The sequence below is a fragment of the Balaenoptera physalus genome (assembly GCF_965194825.1).
Source record: "Balaenoptera physalus genome assembly, chromosome: 8".
NCBI lineage: Eukaryota > Metazoa > Chordata > Mammalia > Artiodactyla > Balaenopteridae > Balaenoptera > Balaenoptera physalus.
In genome coordinates this window covers 15,714,916-15,732,682 of record NC_138887.1, presented here as the reverse complement: position 1 = coordinate 15,732,682, position 17,767 = coordinate 15,714,916, and positions in this window count along the sequence as shown.

The following is a 17,767-nucleotide window of genomic DNA, read 5'->3' as shown; positions in this document are numbered from 1 at the left end:
CCAGGCATGTTTAGCTGTAGCTTGGCTCCCCTGCCCCGGGAGATTTCGGCACCTGGAGTGGGGATCAGGCAGCACGTCTCCAATGGGGCTGCATTAGCTGGCACATCCTCACCAGGTCCCTCAGTCCCACGAAAGTCAAGCGTTGGGACCCAAGCCTGCTCTGGCTGCAGGGATGTGACAGCTGGGTGGGTCTCTGCCGCTGAACGACTTTAGTAACCATTCCCACCCCCCTTCTGTTTTTTATTCTCATAACGGGATATAGCAGATTTGCAATGTTGTGTTCCTTTCTGGTGAACTCGTACTTGCTTCTCTATTGCAGAGAGTTTTCTGTACTTTTGTGCGGATTACTACCAAGCTTACATATTCTTTTCGTCCGTTACAGTGCATTGAGTCAAATTCTATGTGCTAAAAGCAGGTCCTTATTCATTAATCATTTTCTGTATGTAACGGTATGTATGCCAATTTCCAACTCCAGGTTGATGCCTCTCCCGCTGACTTTCCCCACTGGTAGCCATACGTTTGCTTTCTAAATCTGTGACTGTGTTTCTGTTATGGAAGTCGGTTCATTTGTATAATTTTTAGATTGTGTCTATAAGTGATATCATGTGATATTTCTCTTTCTCGGACGTTTGTCATCCAGTATGAGTCTACCTAGGTCCATCCGAGTGCTGCAAATGGACTCATTTCCTTCATTTCATGGCTGAGTAATACTCCATTGTTCATATGTACTGCAAGTTCTTTATCCATTGTTCCTTTCTGGGACAATTAGTTTGCTTGCAAGTCTATGCTCTTGCAAAGAGGGATGCACTAAATATCGCACTGTATGTGTCCTTCGATACTAACTTTCCCAGGATATACGGCCTAGAGTGGAATTGCTGGATCCTCTGTAGCTCTAGATTTTAGATGTTTAGGAAGCTCCAAACTCTTCTCCAGAGTGGCTGTTAGCAATTTACCTTCCCACCATCCCCTGGGCAGGGTTAGCTTTTTTATCCATGCCACCTCCAGCATTTCTTGCTGTTAGACTTGGTGATGATGGTCATTCTGAATGGTGAGAGATGATACCTCTCTGTCGAGTTGATTTGCATTACCGGATATTAGATTGGCCAAAAAGGGTCTTCGGCGTTTTCCCTAATACATCAGGTAAAAACCCAAACCCCCTTTTTCCCAACCCAGTCACTGGTGCTATTAGCAGCTTTTTATGTGCTTTAACGTGCCAGTAGCACGTACCTGATGATTGCGTTTCCTGCAATTCTGCCTTGTTTTCACATCCTTTTCGAACACTTACCCCAAGATATTGAGCGAGGGCAGGTGTCATTTACAGCCCAGCAGGTCTTGTGAATTGCAGTGCCCCTGAGCACCGGTTTTCAGGTTGTTGTTACGGGAATCGGCCACAAGGCGGCAGCATTTCTTTAGCCCCACTCGTGTACCTGGGGGAACCGGAGCCTTTGGAAAAGTCCTGTCCCTGCTTGGAAATTAGATGGCCTGTGCCTGTGCAAACACCCTAGGGCTTGTGTCTGAGTTCTCCCCCAGGTAACCTTCATCCAGGGAAGAAAATCCAAGCTGTTGAAAACCGGGTTTTGAGGGTATTGTCGTCCCACGGTGGGGAGACCTTAAGGAAAGAGGCTGCAGGTGGGAATCACAGCATCAGGAAATGTGGAGGTTAGGTGACTTTTCAAATATCTTCCCGCCCAGAGGTTCTACCATCCTTTGGGTGTCCCAGGCATGTTTAGCTGTAGCTTGACTCCCCTGCCCCGGGAGATTTCGGCACCTGGAGTGGGGATCAGGCAGCACATCTGCAATGGGGCTGCATTAGCTGGCACATCCTCACCAGTTCCCTCAGTCCCAAGAAAGTCAAGCCTTGGGACCCAAGCCTGCTCTCGCTGCAGGGATGTGACAGCTGGGTGGGTCTCTGCCGCTGAACGAATTTAGTAACCATTCCCACCCCCCTTTTGTTTTTTATTTTCATAACGGGATATAGCAGATTTGCAATGTTGTGTTCCTTTCTGGTGAGCTCGTACTTGCTTCTCTTATGCAGAGGGTTTTCTGTACTTTTGTGTGGATTACTACCAAGCTTACATATTCTTTTCGTCCGTTACAGTGCATTGAGTCAAATTCTGTGTGCTGAAAGCAGGTCCTTATTCATTAATCATTTTCTGTATGTAACGGTATGTATGCCAATTTCCAACTCCAGGTTGATGCCTCTCCCGCTGACTTTCCCCACTGGTAGCCATACGTTTGCTTTCCAAATCTGTGACTGTGTTTCTGTTATGGAAGTTGGTTCATTTGTATCAAATTTTAGATTGTGTCTATAAGTGATATCGTATGATATTTCTCTTTCTCGGACGTTTGTCATCCAGTATGATTCTACCTAGGTCCATCCGAGTGCTGCAAATGGACTCATTTCCTTCATTTCATGGCTGAGTAATACTCCATTGTTCATATGTACCGCAAGTACTTTATCCATTGTTCCTTTCTAGGACAATTAGTTTGCTTGCAAATCTATGCTCTTGAAAACAGGGCTGCCCTAAATATTGGGGTGCGTGTGTCCTTTGATTACTGGCTCTCCCAGGATATATGCTCCAGAGTGGAATTTCCGAATCCTCTGTAGCTCTAGATTTTAGAGGTTTAAGAAACTCCAAACTGTTCTCCGGAGTGGCTGTTAGCAATTTACCTTCCCATCATCATCTGGGCAGGGTTAGCTTTTTTTCCACGCCCACGCCAGCATTTCTTGCTGTTAGACTTGGTTATGATGGTCATTTTGTATGATGATAGATGATACCTCTCTGTCGAGTTGATTTGCATTACCGGAATATATGATTGCCAAAAAGGGCCTTCAGTGTTTGCCGTAGTACACACTGGAAAAACCCGAACGCCCCGTTTGTCCAACCGAGTCACTGGTGCTATTAAGCAGGTTTTTTCGTGCTTTAATGTGCCAGTAAATCCTATTTGTTGGAATGCATTTGCTGCGATTGCGCCTTGTTTTCACGTCCATTTCGATCACCTACCCCAAGACATTGAGCGAGGTCAGATGTTCTTTACAGCACTGCAGGCCATGTAATTTGCAGTGCCCCTGAGCACCGGTTTTCAGGTTGTTGTTACGGGAAGCGGCCACAAGGCGGCAGCATTTCTTTAGCCCCACTCGTGTACCTGGGGGAACCGGAGCCTTTGGAAAAGTCCTGTCCCTGCTTGGAAATTAGATGGCCTGTGCCTGTGCAAACACCCTAGGGCTTGTGTCTGAGTTCTCCCCCCCGTAACCTTCATCCAGGGAACAAAATCCAAGCTGTTGAAAACCGGGTTTTGAGGGTATTGTATTCCCACGGTGGGGAGACCTTAAGAAAAGAGGCTGCAGGTGGGAATCACAGCATCAGGAAATGTGGAGGTTAGGTGACTTTTCAAATATCTTCCTGCACAGAGGTTCTACCATCCTTTGGGTGTCCCAGGCATGTTTAGCTGTAGCTTGGCTCCCCTGCCCCGGGAGATTTCAGCACCTGGAGTGGGGATCAGCCAGCACATCTCCAATGGGGCTGCATTAGCTGGCACATCCTTACAAGGACCTTCAGGTGCACGAAAGTCAAGCCTTGGGACCCAAGCCCGCTCTGGCTGCAGGGATGTGACAGCTGGGTGGGTCTCTGCCGCTGAACGAATTTAGTAACCATTCCCACCCCCCTTTTGTTTTTTATTTTCATAACGGGATATAGCAGATTTGCAATGTTGTGTTCCTTTCTGGTGAACTCGTACTTGCTTCTCTTATGCAGAGAGTTTTCTGTACTTTTGTGCGGATTACTACCAAGCTTACATATTCTTTTCGTCCGTTACAGTGCATTGAGTCAAATTCTATGTGCTAAAAGCAGGTCCTTATTCAATAATCATTTTCTATATGTAACGGTATGTATGCCAATTTCCAACTCCAGGTTGATGCCTCTCCCGCTGACTTTCCCCACTGGTAGCCATATGTTTGCTTTCCAAATCTGTGACTGTGTTTCTGTGATGGAATTTGGTTCATTTGTATAATTTTAAATAGTGTCTATAAGTGATATCTTGTGATATTTCTCTTTCTCGGACGTTTGTCATCCAGTATGAGTCTACCTAGGTCCATCCGAGTACTCCAAATGGACTCATTTCCTTCATTTCATGGCTGAGTAATACTCCATTGTTCATATGTACTGCAAGTTCTTTATCCATTGTTCCTTTTGAGACAATTAGTTTGCTTGCAAGTCTATGCTCTTGAAAAGAGGGCTGCACTAAATATCGCAGTGCATGTGTCTTTCGATACTGACTTTACCAGGATATACGGCCCAGAGTGGAATTGCTGGATCCTCTGTAGCTCTAGATTTTAGATGTTTAGGAAGCTCCAAACTCTTCTCCAGAGTGGCTGTTAGCAATTTACCTTCCCACCATCACCTGGGCAGGGTTAGCTTTTTTCCCACGCCCCACCCCCAGCATTTCTTGCTGTTAGATTTGGTGACGATGGTCATTCTGAATGGTGAGAGATGATACCTCTCTGTCGAGTTGATTTGCATTACCGGATATTAGATTGGCCAGAAAGGGTCTTCGGCGTTTTCCCTAATACATCAGGTAAAAACCCAAACCCCCTTTTTCCCAACCCAGTCACTGGTGCTATTAGCAGCTTTTTATGTGCTTTAACGTGCCAGTAACACGTACCTGATGATTGCGTTTCCTGCAATTCTGCCTTGTTTTCACATCCTTTTCGAACACTTACCCCAAGATATTGAGCGAGGGCAGGTGTCATTTACAGCCCAGCAGGTCTTGTGAATTGCAGTGCCCCTGAGCAATGGTTTTCAGGTTGTTGTTACGGGAAGCGGCCACAAGGCGGCAGCATTTCTTAAGCCCCGCTCGTGTACCTGGGGGAACCTGAGCCTTTGGAAACGTCCTGTCCCTGCTTGGAAATTAGATGGCCTGTGCCTGTGCAAACACCCTAGGGATTGTGTCTGAGTTCTCCCCCCCTTAACCTTTATCCAGGGAACAAAATCCAAGCTGTTGAAAACCGGGTTTTGAGGGTATTGTCTTCCCACGGTGGGGAGACCTTAAGGAAAGGGGCTGCAGGTGGGAATCACAGCATCAGGAAATGTGGAGGTTAGGTGACTTTTCAAACATCTTCCCGCCCAGAGGTTCTACCATCCTTTGGGTGTCCCAGGCATGTTTAGCTGTAGCTTGGCTCCCCTGCCCCGGGAGATTTCGGCACCTGGAGTGGGGATCAGGCAGCACGTCTCCAATGGGGCTGCATTAGCCGGCACATCCTCACCAGTTCCCTCAGTCCCAAGAAAGTCAAGCCTTGGGACCCAAGCCTGCTCTGGCTGCAGGGATGTGACAGCTGGGTGGGTCTCTGCCGCTGAACGAATTTAGTAACCATTCCCACCCCCCTTTTGTTTTTTATTTTCATAACGGGATATAGCAGATTTGCAATGTTGTGTTCCTTTCTGGTGAGCTCGTACTTGCTTCTCTTATGCAGAGGGTTTTCTGTACTTTTGTGTGGATTACTACCAAGCTTACATATTCTTTTCGTCCGTTACAGTGCATCGAGTCAAATTCTGTGTGCTAAAAGCAGGTCCTTATTCATTAATCATTTTCTGTATGTAACGGTATGTATGCCAATTTCCAACTCCAGGTTGATGCCTCTCCCGCTGACTTTCCCCACTGGTAGCCATACGTTTGCTTTCCAAATCTGTGACTGTGTTTCTGTTATGGAAGTTGGTTCATTTGTATCAAATTTTAGATTGTGTCTATAAGTGATATCGTATGATATTTCTCTTTCTCGGACGTTTGTCATCCAGTATGATTCTACCTAGGTCCATCCGAGTGCTGCAAATGGACTCATTTCCTTCATTTCATGGCTGAGTAATACTCCATTGTTCATATGTACCGCAAGTACTTTATCCATTGTTCCTTTCTAGGACAATTAGTTTGCTTGCAAATCTATGCTCTTGAAAACAGGGCTGCCCTAAATATTGGGGTGCGTGTGTCCTTTGATTACTGGCTCTCCCAGGATATATGCTCCAGAGTGGAATTTCCGAATCCTCTGTAGCTCTAGATTTTAGAGGTTTAAGAAACTCCAAACTGTTCTCCGGAGTGGCTGTTAGCAATTTACCTTCCCATCATCATCTGGGCAGGGTTAGCTTTTTTTCCACGCCCACGCCAGCATTTCTTGCTGTTAGACTTGGTGAAGATGGTCATTCTGAATGGTGAGAGATGATTCCTCTCTGTCGAGTTGATTTGCATTACCGGAATATATGATTGCCCAAAAGGGCCTTCAGTGTTTGCCGTAGTACACACTGGAAAAACCCGAACGCCCCGTTTGTCCAACCGAGTCACTGGTGCTATTAAGCAGGTTTTTTCGTGCTTTAATGTGCCAGTAAATCCTATTTGTTGGAATGCATTTGCTGCGATTGCGCCTTGTTTTCACGTCCATTTCGATCACCTACCCCAAGACATTGAGCGAGGTCAGATGTTCTTTACAGCACTGCAGGCCATGTAATTTGCAGTGCCCCTGAGCAGCGGTTTTCAGGTTGTTGTTACGGGAAGCGGCCACAAGGCGGCAGCATTTCTTTAGCCCCACTCGTGTACCTGGGGGAACCGGAGCCTTTGGAAAAGTCCTGTCCCTGCTTGGAAATTAGATGGCCTGTGCCTGTGCAAGCACCCTAGGGCTTGTGTCTGAGTTCTCCCCCCCCCCCCCCGTAACCTTCATCCAGGGAACAAAATCCAAGCTGTAGAAAACCGGATTTTGAGGGTATTGTATTCCCACGGTGGGGAGACCTTAAGAAAAGAGGCTGCAGGTGGGAATCACAGCATCAGGAAATGTGGAGGTTAGGTGACTTTTCAAATATCTTCCCGCACAGAGGTTCTACCATCCTTTGGGTGTCCCAGGCATGTTTAGCTGTAGCTTGGCTCCCCTGCCCCGGGAGATTTCGGCACCTGGAGTGGGGATCAGCCAGCACATCTCCAATGGGGCTGCATTAGCTGGCACATCCTTACAAGGACCTTCAGGTGCACGAAAGTCAAGCCTTGGGACCCAAACCTGCTCTGGCTGCAGGGATGTGACAGCTGGGTGGGTCTCTGCCGCTGAACGAATTTAGTAACCATTCCCACCCCCCTTTTGTTTTTTATTTTCATAACGGGATATAGCAGATTTGCAATGTTGTGTTCCTTTCTGGTGAACTCGTACTTGCTTCTCTTATGCAGAGAGTTTTCTGTACTTTTGTGCGGATTACTACCAAGCTTACATATTCTTTTCGTCCGTTACAGTGCATTGAGTCAACTTCTATGTGCTAAAAGCAGGTCCTTATTCAATAATCATTTTCTATATGTAACGGTATGTATGCCAATTTCCAACTCCAGGTTGATGCCTCTCCCGCTGACTTTCCCCACTGGTAGCCATATGTTTGCTTTCCAAATCTGTGACTGTGTTTCTGTGATGGAAGTTGGTTCATTTGTATAATTTTTCGATGGTGTCTATAAGTGATATCATGTGATATTTCTCTTTCTCGGACGTTTGTCATCCAGTATGAGTCTACCTAGGTCCATCAGAGTACTCCAAATGGACTCATTTCCTTCATTTCATGGCTGAGTAATACTCCATTGTTCATATGTACTGCAAGTTCTTTATCCATTGTTCCTTTCTGGGACAATTAGTTTGCTTGCAAGTCTATGCTCTTGAAAAGAGGGCTGCACTAAATATCGCAGTGCATGTGTCTTTCGATACTGACTTTACCAGGATATACGGCCCAGAGTGGAATTGCTGGATCCTCTGTAGCTCTAGATTTTAGATGTTTAGGAAGCTCCAAACTCTTCTCCAGAGTGGCTGTTAGCAATTTACCTTCCCACCATCACCTGAGCAGGGTTAGCTTTTTTCCCACGCCCCCTCCAGCATTTCTTGCTGTTAGACTTGGTGAAGATGGTCATTCTGAATGGTGAGAGATGATTCCTCTCTGTCGAGTTGATTTGCATTACCGGAATATATGATTGCCAAAAAGGGCCTTCAGTGTTTGCCGTAGTACACACTGGAAAAACCCGAACGCCCCGTTTGTCCAACCGAGTCACTGGTGCTATTAAGCAGGTTTTTTCGTGCTTTAATGTGCCAGTAAATCCTATTTGTTGGAATGCATTTACTGCGATTGCGCCTTGTTTTCACGTCCATTTCGATCACCTACCCCAAGACATTGAGCGAGGTCAGATGTTCTTTACAGCACTGCAGGCCATGTAATTTGCAGTGCCCCTGAGCAGCGGTTTTCAGGTTGTTGTTACGGGAAGCGGCCACAAGGCGGCAGCATTTCTTTAGCCCCACTCGTGTACCTGGGGGAACCGGAGCCTTTGGAAAAGTCCTGTCCCTGCTTGGAAATTAGATGGCCTGTGCCTGTGCAAACACTCTAGGGCTTGTGTCTGAGTTCTCCCCCCCGTAACCTTCATCCAGGGAACAAAATCCAAGCTGTTGAAAACCGGGTTTTGAGGGTATTGTATTCCCACGGTGGGGAGACCTTAAGAAAAGAGGCTGCAGGTGGGAATCACAGCATCAGGAAATGTGGAGGTTAGGTGACTTTTCAAATATCTTCCTGCACAGAGGTTCTACCATCCTTTGGGTGTCCCAGGCATGTTTAGCTGTAGCTTGGCTCCCCTGCCCCGGGAGATTTCAGCACCTGGAGTGGGGATCAGGCAGCACATCTCCAATGGGGCTGCATTAGCTGGCACATCCTTACAAGGACCTTCAGGTGCACGAAAGTCAAGCCTTGGGACCCAAGCCTGCTCTGGCTGCAGGGATGTGACAGCTGGGTGGGTCTCTGCCGCTGAACGAATTTAGTAACCATTCCCACCCCCCTTTTGTTTTTTATTTTCATAACGGGATATAGCAGATTTGCAATGTTGTGTTCCTTTCTGGTGAGCTCGTACTTGCTTCTCTTATGCAGAGAGTTTTCTGTACTTTTGTGCGGATTACTACCAAGCTTACATATTCTTTTCGTCCGTTACAGTGCATTGAGTCAAATTCTATGTGCTAAAAGCAGGTCCTTATTCAATAATCATTTTCTATATGTAACGGTATGTATGCCAATTTCCAACTCCAGGTTGATGCCTCTCCCGCTGACTTTCCCCACTGGTAGCCATATGTTTGCTTTCCAAATCTGTGACTGTGTTTCTGTTATGGAAGTTGGTTCATCTGTATAATTTTAAATAGTGTCTATAAGTGATATCTTGTGATATTTCTCTTTCTCGGACGTTTGTCATCCAGTATGAGTCTACCTAGGTCCATCCGAGTACTCCAAATGGACTCATTTCCTTCATTTCATGGCTGAGTAATACTCCATTGTTCATATGTACTGCAAGTTCTTTATCCATTGTTCCTTTCTGGGACAATTAGTTTGCTTGCAAGTCTATGCTCTTGAAAAGAGGGCTGCACTAAATATCGCAGTGCATGTGTCTTTCGATACTGACTTTACCTGGATATACGGCCCAGAGTGGAATTGCTGGATCCTCTGTAGCTCTAGATTTTAGATGTTTAGGAAGCTCCAAACTCTTCTCCAGAGTGGCTGTTAGCAATTTACCTTCCCACCATCACATGGGCAGGGTTAGCTTTTTTCCACGCCCCCCCCCAGCATTTCTTGCTGTTAGATTTGGTGACGATGGTCATTCTGAATGGTGAGAGATGATACCTCTCTGTCGAGTTGATTTGCATTACCGGATATTAGATTGGCCAGAAAGGGTCTTCGGCGTTTTCCCTAATACATCAGGTAAAAACCCAAACCCCCTTTTTCCCAACCCAGTCACTGGTGCTATTAGCAGCTTTTTATGTGCTTTAACGTGCCAGTAACACGTACCTGATGATTGCGTTTCCTGCAATTCTGCCTTGTTTTCACATCCTTTTCGAACACTTACCCCAAGATATTGAGCGAGGGCAGGTGTCATTTACAGCCCAGCAGGTCTTGTGAATTGCAGTGCCCCTGAGCAATGGTTTTCAGGTTGTTGTTACGGGAAGCGGCCACAAGGCGGCAGCATTTCTTAAGCCCCGCTCGTGTACCTGGGGGAACCTGAGCCTTTGGAAACGTCCTGTCCCTGCTTGGAAATTAGATGGCCTGTGCCTGTGCAAACACCCTAGGGATTGTGTCTGAGTTCTCCCCCCCTTAACCTTTATCCAGGGAACAAAATCCAAGCTGTTGAAAACCGGGTTTTGAGGGTATTGTCTTCCCACGGTGGGGAGACCTTAAGGAAAGGGGCTGCAGGTGGAAATCACAGCATCAGGAAATGTGGAGGTTAGGTGACTTTTCAAACATCTTCCCGCCCAGAGGTTCTACCATCCTTTGGGTGTCCCAGGCATGTTTAGCTGTAGCTTGGCTCCCCTGCCCCGGGAGATTTCGGCACCTGGAGTGGGGATCAGGCAGCACGTCTCCAATGGGGCTGCATTAGCTGGCACAGCCTCACCAGTTCCCTCAGTCCCAAGAAAGTCAAGCCTTGGGACCCAAGCCTGATCTGGCTGCAGGGATGTGACAGCTGGGTGGGTCTCTGCCGCTGAACGAATTTAGTAACCATTCCCACCCCCCTTTTGTTTTTTATTTTCATAACGGGATATAGCAGATTTGCAATTTTGTGTTCCTTTCTGGTGAGCTCGTACTTGCTTCTCTTATGCAGAGGGTTTTCTGTACTTTTGTGTGGATTACTACCAAGCTTACATATTCTTTTCGTCCGTTACAGTGCATTGAGTCAAATTCTATGTGCTAAAAGCAGGTCCGTATTCATTAATCATTTTCTGTATGTAACGGTATGTATGCCAATTTCCAACTCCAGGTTGATGCCTCTCCCGCTGACTTTCCCCACTGGTAGCCATACGTTTGCTTTCCAAATCTGTGACTGTGTTTCTGTTATGGAAGTTGGTTCATTTGTATCAAATTTTAGATTGTGTCTATAAGTGATATCGTATGATATTTCTCTTTCTCGGACGTTTGTCATCCAGTATGATTCTACCTAGGTCCATCCGAGTGCTGCAAATGGACTCATTTCCTTCATTTCATGGCTGAGTAATACTCCATTGTTCATATGTACTGCAAGTACTTTATCCATTGTTCCTTTCTAGGACAATTAGTTTGCTTGCAAATCTATGCTCTTGAAAACAGGGCTGCCCTAAATATTGGGGTGCGTGTGTCCTTTGATTACTGGCTCTCCCAGGATATATGCTCCAGAGTGGAATTTCCGAATCCTCTGTAGCTCTAGATTTTAGAGGTTTAAGAAACTCCAAACTGTTCTCCGGAGTGGCTGTTAGCAATTTACCTTCCCACCATCACCTGGGCAGGGTTAGCTTTTTTTTCAACGCCCCCTCCAGCATTTCTTGCTGTTAGACTCGGTGAAGATGGTCATTCTGAATGGTGAGAGATGATTCCTCTCTGTCGAGTTGATTTGCATTACCGGAATATATGATTGCCAAAAAGGGCCTTCAGTGTTTGCCGTAGTACACACTGGAAAAACCCGAACGCCCCGTTTGTCCAACCGAGTCACTGGTGCTATTAAGCAGGTTTTTTCGTGCTTTAATGTGCCAGTAAATCCTATTTGTTGGAATGCATTTGCTGCGATTGCGCCTTGTTTTCACGTCCATTTCGATCACCTACCCCAAGACATTGAGCGAGGTCAGATGTTCTTTACAGCACTGCAGGCCATGTAATTTGCAGTGCCCCTGAGCACCGGTTTTCAGGTTGTTGTTACGGGAAGCGGCCACAAGGCGGCAGCATTTCTTTAGCCCCACTCGTGTACCTGGGGGAACCGGAGCCTTTGGAAAAGTCCTGTCCCTGCTTGGAAATTAGATGGCCTGTGCCTGTGCAAACACCCTAGGGCTTGTGTCTGAGTTCTCCCCCCCGTAACCTTCATCCAGGGAACAAAATCCAAGCTGTTGAAAACCGGGTTTTGAGGGTATTGTATTCCCACGGTGGGGAGACCTTAAGAAAAGAGGCTGCAGGTGGGAATCACAGCATCAGGAAATGTGGAGGTTAGGTGACTTTTCAAATATCTTCCTGCACAGAGGTTCTACCATCCTTTGGGTGTCCCAGGCATGTTTAGCTGTAGCTTGGCTCCCCTGCCCCGGGAGATTTCAGCACCTGGAGTGGGGATCAGGCAGCACATCTCCAATGGGGCTGCATTAGCTGGCACATCCTTACAAGGACCTTCAGGTGCACGAAAGTCAAGCCTTGGGACCCAAGCCTGCTCTGGCTGCAGGGATGTGACAGCTGGGTGGGTCTCTGCCGCTGAACGAATTTAGTAACCATTCCCACCCCCCTTTTGTTTTTTATTTTCATAACGGGATATAGCAGATTTGCAATGTTGTGTTCCTTTCTGGTGAGCTCGTACTTGCTTCTCTTATGCAGAGAGTTTTCTGTACTTTTGTGCGGATTACTACCAAGCTTACATATTCTTTTCGTCCGTTACAGTGCATTGAGTCAAATTCTATGTGCTAAAAGCAGGTCCTTATTCAATAATCATTTTCTATATGTAACGGTATGTATGCCAATTTCCAACTCCAGGTTGATGCCTCTCCCGCTGACTTTCCCCACTGGTAGCCATATGTTTGCTTTCCAAATCTGTGACTGTGTTTCTGTTATGGAAGTTGGTTCATTTGTATAATTTTAAATAGTGTCTATAAGTGATATCTTGTGATATTTCGCTTTCTCGGACGTTTGTCATCCAGTATGAGTCTACCTAGGTCCATCCGAGTACTCCAAATGGACTCATTTCCTTCATTTCATGGCTGAGTAATACTCCATTGTTCATATGTACTGCAAGTTCTTTATCCATTGTTCCTTTCTGGGACAATTAGTTTGCTTGCAAGTCTATGCTCTTGAAAAGAGGGCTGCACTAAATATCGCAGTGCATGTGTCTTTCGATACTGACTTTACCAGGATATACGGCCCAGAGTGGAATTGCTGGATCCTCTGTAGCTCTAGATTTTAGATGTTTAGGAAGCTCCAAACTCTTCTCCAGAGTGGCTGTTAGCAATTTACCTTCCCACCATCACCTGGGCAGGGTTAGCTTTTTTCCACGCCCCCCCCCAGCATTTCTTGCTGTTAGATTTGGTGACGATGGTCATTCTGAATGGTGAGAGATGATACCTCTCTGTCGAGTTGATTTGCATTACCGGATATTAGATTGGCCAGAAAGGGTCTTCGGCGTTTTCCCTAATACATCAGGTAAAAACCCAAACCCCCTTTTTCCCAACCCAGTCACTGGTGCTATTAGCAGCTTTTTATGTGCTTTAACGTGCCAGTAACACGTACCTGATGATTGCGTTTCCTGCAATTCTGCCTTGTTTTCACATCCTTTTCGAACACTTACCCCAAGATATTGAGCGAGGGCAGGTGTCATTTACAGCCCAGCAGGTCTTGTGAATTGCAGTGCCCCTGAGCAATGGTTTTCAGGTTGTTGTTACGGGAAGCGGCCACAAGGCGGCAGCATTTCTTAAGCCCCGCTCGTGTACCTGGGGGAACCTGAGCCTTTGGAAACGTCCTGTCCCTGCTTGGAAATTAGATGGCCTGTGCCTGTGCAAACACCCTAGGGATTGTGTCTGAGTTCTCCCCCCCTTAACCTTTATCCAGGGAACAAAATCCAAGCTGTTGAAAACCGGGTTTTGAGGGTATTGTCTTCCCACGGTGGGGAGACCTTAAGGAAAGGGGCTGCAGGTGGAAATCACAGCATCAGGAAATGTGGAGGTTAGGTGACTTTTCAACCATCTTCCCGCCCAGAGGTTCTACCATCCTTTGGGTGTCCCAGGCATATTTAGCTGTAGCTTGGCTCCCCTGCCCCGGGAGATTTCGGCACCTGGAGTGGGGATCAGGCAGCACGTCTCCAATGGGGCTGCATTAGCTGGCACATCCTCACCAGTTCCCTCAGTCCCAAGAAAGTCAAGCCTTGGGACCCAAGCCTGCTCTGGCTGCAGGGATGTGACAGCTGGGTGGGTCTCTGCCGCTGAACGAATTTAGTAACCATTCCCACCCCCCTTTTGTTTTTTATTTTCATAACGGGATATAGCAGATTTGCAATGTTGTGTTCCTTTCTGGTGAGCTCGTACTTGCTTCTCTTATGCAGAGGGTTTTCTGTACTTTTGTGTGGATTACTACCAAGCTTACATATTCTTTTCGTCCTTTACAGTGCATTGAGTCAAATTCTGTGTGCTAAAAGCAGGTCCTTATTCATTAATCATTTTCTGTATGTAACGGTATGTATGCCAATTTCCAACTCCAGGTTGATGCCTCTCCCGCTGACTTTCCCCACTGGTAGCCATAAGTTTGCTTTCCAAATCTGTGACTGTGTTTCTGTTATGGAAGTTGGTTCATTTGTATCAAATTTTAGATTGTGTCTATAAGTGATATCGTATGATATTTCTCTTTCTCGGACGTTTGTCATCCAGTATGATTCTACCTAGGTCCATCCGAGTGCTGCAAATGGACTCATTTCCTTCATTTCATGGCTGAGTAATACTCCATTGTTCATATGTACCGCAAGTACTTTATCCATTGTTCCTTTCTAGGAAAATTAGTTTGCTTGCAAATCTATGCTCTTGAAAACAGGGCTGCCCTAAATATTGGGGTGCGTGTGTCCTTTGATTACTGGCTCTCCCAGGATATATGCTCCAGAGTGGAATTTCCGAATCCTCTGTAGCTCTAGATTTTAGAGGTTTAAGAAACTCCAAACTGTTCTCCGGAGTGGCTGTTAGCAATTTACCTTCCCATCATCATCTGGGCAGGGTTAGCTTTTTTTCCACGCCCACGCCAGCATTTCTTGCTGTTAGACTTGGTTATGATGGTCATTTTGTATGATGATAGATGATACCTCTCTGTCGAGTTGATTTGCATTACCGGAACATATGATTGCCAAAAAGGGCCTTCAGTGTTCGCCGTAGTACACACTGGAAAAACCCGAACGCCCCGTTTGTCCAACCGAGTCACTGGTGCTATTAAGCAGGTTTTTTCGTGCTTTAATGTGCCAGTAAATCCTATTTGTTGGAATGCATTTGCTGCGATTGCGCCTTGTTTTCACGTCCATTTCGATCACCTACCCCAAGACATTGAGCGAGGTCAGATGTTCTTTACAGCACTGCAGGCCATGTAATTTGCAGTGCCCCTGAGCACCGGTTTTCAGGTTGTTGTTACGGGAAGCGGCCACAAGGCGGCAGCATTTCTTTGCCCCACTCGTGTACCTGGGGGAACCGGAGCCTTTGGAAAAGTCCTGTCCCTGCTTGGAAATTAGATGGCCTGTGCCTGTGCAAGCACCCTAGGCCTTGTGTCTGAGTTCTCCCCCCCGTAACCTTCATCCAGGGAACAAAATCCAAGCTGTAGAAAACCGGATTTTGAGGGTATTGTATTCCCATGGTGGGGAGACCTTAAGAAAAGAGGCTGCAGGTGGGAATCACAGCATCAGGAAATGTGGAGGTTAGGTGACTTTTCAAATATCTTCCTGCACAAAGGTTCTACCATCCTTTGGATGTCCCAGGCATGTTTAGCTGTAGCTTGGCTCCCCTGCCCCGGGAGATTTCGGCACCTGGAGTGGGGATCAGGCAGCACATCTCCAATTGGGCTGCATTAGCTGGCACATCCTTACAAGGACCTTCAGGTGCACGAAAGTCAAGCCTTGGGACCCAAGCCTGCTCTGGCTGCAGGGATGTGACAGCTGGGTGGGTCTCTGCCGCTGAACGAATTTAGTAACCATTCCCACCCCCCTTTTGTTTTTTATTTTCATAACGGGATATAGCAGATTTGCAATGTTGTGTTCCTTTCTGGTGAACTCGTACTTGCTTCTCTTATGCAGAGAGTTTTCTGTACTTTTGTGCGGATTACTACCAAGCTTACATATTCTTTTCGTCCGTTACAGTGCATTGAGTCAAATTCTATGTGCTAAAAGCAGGTCCTTATTCAATAATCATTTTCTATATGTAACGGTATGTATGCCAATTTCCAACTCCAGGTTGATGCCTCTCCCGCTGACTTTCCCCACTTGTAGCCATATGTTTGCTTTCCAAATCTGTGACTGTGTTTCTGTGATGGAAGTTGGTTCATTTGTATAATTTTTCGATGGTGTCTATAAGTGATATCATGTGATATTTCTCTTTCTCGGACGTTTGTCATCCAGTATGAGTCTACCTAGGTCCATCCGAGTGCTGCAAATGGACTCATTTCCTTCATTTCATGGCTGAGTAATACTCCATTGTTCATATGTACTGCAAGTTCTTTATCCATTGTTCCTTTCTGGGACAATTAGTTTGCTTGCAAGTCTATGCTCTTGAAAAGAGGGCTGCACTAAATATCGCAGTGCATGTGTCCTTCGATACTGACTTTACCAGGATATACGGCCCAGAGTGGAATTGCTGGATCCTCTGTAGCTCTAGATTTTAGATGTTTAGGAAGCTCCAAACTCTTCTCCAGAGTGGCTGTTAGCAATTTACCTTCCCACCATCACCTGAACAGGGTTAGCTTTTTTCCCACGCCCCCCCCCCCAGCATTTCTTTCTGTTAGACTTGGTGACGATGGTCATTCTGAATGGTGAGAGATAATACCTCTCTGTCGAGTTGATTTGCATTACCGGAATATATGATTGCCAAAAAGGGCCTTCAGTGTTCGCCGTAGTACACACTGGAAAAACCCGAACGCCCCGTTTGTCCAACCGAGTCACTGGTGCTATTAAGCAGGTTTTTTCGTGCTTTAATGTGCCAGTAAATCCTATTTGTTGGAATGCATTTGCTGCGATTGCGCCTTGTTTTCACGTCCATTTCGATCACCTACCCCAAGACATTGAGCGAGGTCAGATGTTCTTTACAGCACTGCAGGCCATGTAATTTGCAGTGCCCCTGAGCACCGGTTTTCAGGTTGTTGTTACGGGAAGCGGCCACAAGGCGGCAGCATTTCTTTAGCCCCACTCGTGTACCTGGGGGAACCGGAGCCTTTGGAAAAGTCCTGTCCCTGCTTGGAAATTAGATGGCCTGTGCCTGTGCAAACACCCTAGGGCTTGTGTCTGAGTTCTCCCCCCCGTAACCTTCATCCAGGGAACAAAATCCAAGCTGTTGAAAACCGGGTTTTGAGGGTATTGTCTTCCCACGGTGGGGAGACCTTAAGGAAAGAGGCTGCAGGTTGGAATCACAGCATCAGGAAATGTGGAGGTTAGGTGACTTTTCAAATATCTTCCCGCCCAGAGGTTCTACCATCCTTTGGGTGTCCCAGGCATGTTTAGCTGTAGCTTGACTCCCCTGCCCCGGGAGATTTCGGCACCTGGAGTGGGGATCAGGCAGCACATCTGCAATGGGGCTGCATTAGCTGGCACATCCTCACCAGTTCCCTCAGTCCCAAGAAAGTCAAGCCTTGGGACCCAAGCCTGCTCTCGCTGCAGGGATGTGACAGCTGGGTGGGTCTCTGCCGCTGAACGAATTTAGTAACCATTCCCACCCCCCTTTTGTTTTTTATTTTCATAACGGGATATAGCAGATTTGCAATGTTGTGTTCCTTTCTGGTGAGCTCGTACTTGCTTCTCTTATGCAGAGGGTTTTCTGTACTTTTGTGTGGATTACTACCAAGCTTACATATTCTTTTCGTCCGTTACAGTGCATTGAGTCAAATTCTGTGTGCTAAAAGCAGGTCCTTATTCATTAATCATTTTCTGTATGTAACGGTATGTATGCCAATTTCCAACTCCAGGTTGATGCCTCTCCCGCTGACTTTCCCCACTGGTAGCCATACGTTTGCTTTCCAAATCTGTGACTGTGTTTCTGTTATGGAAGTTGGTTCATTTGTATCAAATTTTA